The sequence below is a fragment of the Piliocolobus tephrosceles genome, chromosome 5 (genome assembly GCF_002776525.5).
Source record: "Piliocolobus tephrosceles isolate RC106 chromosome 5, ASM277652v3, whole genome shotgun sequence".
NCBI lineage: Eukaryota > Metazoa > Chordata > Mammalia > Primates > Cercopithecidae > Piliocolobus > Piliocolobus tephrosceles.
In genome coordinates, this window is record NC_045438.1 from 36,735,526 (window position 1) to 36,741,525 (window position 6,000).

Consider the following 6,000-nt stretch of genomic DNA (forward strand, 5'->3'; position numbering starts at 1 on the left):
CCATCCCCATTGAACAATAATTTCCTGTTCCCCTCCCCCTAGCTCCTGGCAACCACATTCTACATGTGAATCTGACCACTCTGGGCACCTCATGTAAGTGGAATCATACAGTATTTGTCTTTTTGCAACTGGTTTATTTCACTTAGCATAATGACTTCAACATTGATCCATGTTGTAACACATGTCATAATTTCCTTCCTCTTTCTCAGTAACTTTTAATTGTAGCATGACCCTAATAAAAACATATATATGTTACGCTGATGTGGAAAAATAAACAACTAATAAAAAGGGCTCCAAAATGTTGGAGTCCCACCTCAGGTAGCTGTTATTTATCATGTACTCATTTATCCTCGACTTACCCTATTCCAGATACTGCTTTACAAAACAGGCAGGTATTGCTTTCCACCCTTTTTTTTTTTTTTTTTTTTAGATGGAGTCTTGCTCTGTTGCCAGGCTGGAGTGCAGTGTCGCAATCTCGGCTCACTGCAACATCCGCCTCCTGTGTTCAAGCGCTTCTCCTGCCTCAGCCTTCTGAGTAGCTGGGACTACAGGCACCCCTCATCACGCCCGGGTAAATCCTGGACTCAACTTTTTTTTTTTTTTTTGGAGACAGAGTCTCGCCCTGTTGCCCAGGCTGGAGTGCAGTGGTGCGATCTCCGCTCACTGCAAGTTCCACCTCCCAGGTTCATGCCATTCTCCTGCCTCAGCCTCCCGAGTAGCTGGGACTACAGGTGCCCACCACCACGCCCAGCTAATTTTTTGTATTTTTAGTAGAGACGGGTTTTTACCGTGTTAGCCAGGATGGTCTTGATCTCCTGACCTCATGATCCGCTCGCCTCGACCTCCCAAAGTGCTGGGATTACAGGCCTGAGCCACCGTGCCCAGCCGGTCTCAATCTCTTGACCTAATGATCTACCCACCTCGGCCTCCCAAAGCGCTGAGATTACAGGCGTGAGCCACCATGACTGGCCTCCACATTTTTTATGTAAAAAGAAACTGAGGCCAAGAGAATTATGTAAATTCCCAAGTTAATATCCTAAGTACTGCAAGTAATAAAATCAGGTTTGAAATCCAGGTATGTGTCATGCCTAAGCCCTCCACTCCTCCTCAATTCACAATTATACTTTCTAAAGTTCCCCCTCACAGATCAAGAAAGATTTCTCTCTCTTGCCTGTCCAATATTCTTAGGTAACTACTACTGTGGAAATCAATCTGATTAACTAAATGCACTCTAGTGATAGTAGCTAACAAAGACTAATAGCTATCATAATAGCTAAGGTTTATTGAGCACTCATATACTAGGCACTGAGCAAAAGGCTATATTTATGCAATATTTTGACCTTTAGCACATTTTTAGGAAATAGGCATTATTATTACCTTCATTTTAAGAGGTCAGTTAGACTTAAAGAGCTGGATATTCTCAGGTAAGTTAGGAAGGTGGTAGATGGTGGATGGAGCCAGGCAGCACACACAAGCCTGGTATGTAGCCATAATACAACACTGCATCCCTCATTTGTACCTCCAAAGGCACTTGTAACTAAAGATTATAGTTTCAGAAAGCACAGCTTTAATCACGAGAAATAAATCTGTACTAGTGACCTTCTAGCCTCCAGCTAGGAGATATTATGATGCACAAAGGGGTCTTCTTAGTACTTCTTCGGGTATTTCAAATATGCATACTTCCATTGGGCTAGTCTCAGTTTCCCTGAAATCAGACCTAAGTCATGTTCCTACAATGAACCAAAACAAAACTTTCTTTCCTTTTAGGTCTCAAGAGGTTCACTGTTAAATGTCTCCAAAGAAATCATCTCCACAATCCAAACAAGTTACCCCTCCATGGTACCTGGTTAGTAGGTAACTTCCAGAGCTAGCTATTCACCTTTTTCCACCTCAAACTATTTCTTCCAGCTAAGTTTCTGAAGGTAGTTTTCCTTGCCAGTCAGGAAGGGAATGTTGAAATAATCCCAGGCAGCATTTTGTCAAGAATTTTACATGATTCTTTAAGTTCATAAAATTTTCTGCTCCTGCCCCAAAGCAGGAGGGAGTTAAATCATTTGAGAAAGAATATTTAGTGGAATGGCCACCAGACATGCATTTTTATTTTACCAGAATTCAACTATACTTACCCTGCAAAAAAAAAAAAAAAAGGGTGGTGGGGGAATATTTACGTCCTTTTATGTATGGTCTGGATTTGCATCCCCACTCAAATCTTACGTCGAATTGTAATCCCCAATATTGGACGTGGGGGCCTGATTTGAGGTGACTGGATCATGGAGGTGGATTCCCCCCTTTGGTGCTGTTCTCATGAGAGTTCTCATGAGATCTAGTTGTTTAAAAGTGTGTGGCACCTCTTCCCCACCTTCCTCCTGCTCCAGCCTTGTAAGACATGCCTGCTTCCCCTTCACCTCCACCATGACTGTAAATTTCTTGAGGCCTCCCCAGCCATGCTCCCTGTAGAGCCTGTGGAATTGCGAGCCAATTAAACCTTTTTTCTTTATAAATTACCCAGTCTCAGGTATTTATTTATAGCAGTAAGAGAACAGGCTAAAATATATCCTCTATTTCTCTCCTCTCATTTCAAACTAAACTTGTTCTCCATCATCAAAGAAAGAGAGAACCCTGAAATTCAAAGACACAAAAAACATCAGTTTTTGCTGTTGTGCTTTGATAGGCCCAGCTATAGTGCTAAGGGTAGTTCTTGTAAGCAACTACTGTTACTTGAAGGGTCATTTAGACTATCTACTATTTTTTTGGTGTATTTAGGATAGGCCTTTTTTTTTTTTTTTTTTTGTATGTGTAGTTTTATGGGAACATAGCCACGACCCACTTTGTTTATGTATCACCCATGGCTGCTTTCACACTACAACAGTATTAGTAGTTGGGACAGATACCATATTGCTCACAGAACCAAAACTATTTCTGTTTGGCCCTTTACCAAAAAAAAACTTTGCCAACCTCTGCTTTAGAACATTATTCCCTAAAAAACATGACCCTACACTAGTAGTTAAGAATTTTAATGGTGAAGTCAGAGCAAAAATTCCAACTAGAATCCAGTGCCATAACTTTGTTAGCTGTGCCCTTATCCAAGTTTCTTAACCTCTTCTAAATCTCTGGGGTTTTTTTAATCTGTAAAACATTATCTGTAACAATAGCACTTGCTTGTAAGGTTGTGAGAATTCAGTAACTATAACATTTAAAGTACAAACTGTGTAGTACTTGAAAAGGAGCAAGTCTTTAATAGGTATTAGTTATTATCAATATTATTATTGATATTATGGGTGTTTTTATTAAGATTTACAGGCATGTTGGCATAATTAAGAATCTGAGAATTTTTAGAATAGAAATTTTACTTTGTTCAATCCACCTTTGCCCAAATTTATGTGACTGGAGAATACATTTTTAGTACTCCTCAGAAGCCTTCAAAGACACCACCCTCTCTTAAATCAAAAATAAGAAGAGTCCATCTCCCTCCAGGCCACTGCCTCTCCTTCTTTCTCAGCCCCTCCCTTCCATCTCGTGCCCCTCACATTTTTCCTTCTGTGATCTAACCTTTCTTGTGAAGTACTCAATGTTTCAAGCCTCAATGTTTTCTTGCCCCTCATTTCAAATAGATTGTACTTGTCTTGAGACAAGTTCTCAGTGGATCCAACTCATAGCTAATTGAAAGCCTGTATGATAGATGAGCTAGTTCTTGATAACATATTTGTAACTGTGGATGTTACCTCTTAGCATTCTAATGGGGCCTTCTGGACACATTGCCTTACCCATGGCAATCATTCTAATCAATCTGGAAACTTTGGGTATCAGAGCAGTGAGTTAAGAAAACGATGCTAGGGCAAGGGGCCATTTGACACTCTTCCAGTGCACAGTGAACATCTGTCTATAAATAAGACTAGCCTAGAATAATTGCTAAAGGACTACCTGGGCATTTGTTGTGGCTAAGGCAGGGGGGAAGACACCTGGAAACAGATGTCCATCCCCACATGGATGGTAATGACACTACATCAGCCTTCCTGAATTGGATCCTAGCTTCATCGTAATCTAATCTGTGCTTTTTCCCCAGCATCATATTGTCCTCTTCAACTGGACACTCCATCCCCCTACTTACATTTCATTACATTTTAACAAATTATTTTTCCATGTCTGTGTACCTGTGCTAGGAGTCACCTCCTTTAGAGCAAGAATCATGTTGTGTGTATCTTAGTGCCCCATAGGGGCTGCTACATAACAGACACCAAAGAGGTCTTCATGGCAGGATGGCAGGTATGGAGGATGGAAGGGAGGGAAGGAGTGAGGGGCTTTTTGTTAGCTTTAGGACTTGCTCTTCAGTGAGTTTTCTTTTTCTTTTCTTTAATTTTTTTAGACAGAGTCTTGCTCTGTTACCCAGGCTGGAGTGCAGTGGTGCAATCTCAGGTCACTGCAACCTCTGCGTCCCAGGTTCAAGCAATTCTTCTGCCTCAGCCTCCCGAGTAGCTGGGATTACAGACGTGTGCCACCACACCCAGTTAATTTTTGTATTTTTAATAAAGACGAGGTTTTGTCATGTTGGCCAGGCTGGTCTCGAACTTCTGACCTCAAGTGATCTGCCTGCCTCAGCCTCCAAAAGTGCTAGGATTACAAGCATGAGCCACCACACCCAGCCAGTAGTTCTTTACTTGAGGCTTCCCTTGACTTGCTTTCATTTTATGGCTGAGTGGGAGGGAATTAGATGTGAGATGACACCTGACACAGATGGTATAAACAGGTGGCAGCTTAAAGTTCTCATGCTTGACCAGAAGCTGGCAAGGAGGCATGCCTAGAAGGGTCCCAGGATCTGCGATGTGGACCAACTATTGCTTCCCTCTGCAATCTTAGTGCTCTCGCTATAATAAAGGCACCTGATACAAGTTGGATTTTCTTCTGGGAATTTGAACTTTTGGTGGTGATCCCAGTAATTGATAAATTTGGAACTGCAGGTCTGATGGTGGCATCTAGAGCAACTCCCGCACTGCAGGTTCTGGAGCTCCCCTGCGTCTGTGCTCCCCAGGGCTGCTTGTTGAGTTCCCCTATGAGACTGCTGAGGCTAGGCGCAGTGGCTCACACCTGTAATCCCATCACTTTGGGAGGCCAAGCTGGGTGAATCATATGAGGCCAGGAGTTCAACACCAGCCTGGCCAGCATGGCGAAACCCTGTCTCTACTAAAAATACAAAAAGTAGCTGGGTGTGGTGGTGCATGCCTGTAGTCCCTGCTACTCTGGAGGCTGAGACAGGAGAATCACTTGAACCCGGGAGGCGGAGGTTGCAGTGAGCTGAGATCACACCACTGCACTCCAGCCTGGGTGACAGATTGAGACTCCATCTCAAAAAAAAATGTGTTAAGACTGTTGAAGAGCCCTTCCTGTAAGTCCTTTTTAGCTTAAGTTAACCAGTTAACCAGAGTCTATTTCTATTGCTTTGCCCAAAGGACATTTAAATAAAGAGAATTTCAAAGCCAAGATCAAGATTTGGGGCTGGACAAAGATGTTCTTCTTCCTCTCTGTAATAGATGTTCTTCACCTATTTAATTAAATTTAACATTCCTGATTACTGCATGGAGAAGGCACTATGACATGTTCAGTGAATACAGAGATGGATTAAATGGGACCTCTGGAGACTCTAGTAAGGAAGAGAAAAAGAAATTCACAATAAATCAAACTAGTGAGAAATAACATCAAAGTATGTGCAAAGTATTATGAGCCACATAGGAGGAAAAGAAAGAAATTAATATTTATTGGATATCTGCCAGATGTCAGGCACTCTACACATATAATCACATTATGTCTGTACTCAACACATTGAGGCACATAACATTATTCTCATTCTATAGATGAGGAAACCAAACCTCAGAAAGATTCAGCACCTCAAGTTAAGCAGTAGATCTCAAACTCAAATCTGTCAGACTCCAAAGCCCCTATCCCATCTGTTGCCTCTTGAAAAGGATAGTTTTAGCCACACCCAAGAAGTAGTTGGGCTCTTTCTCC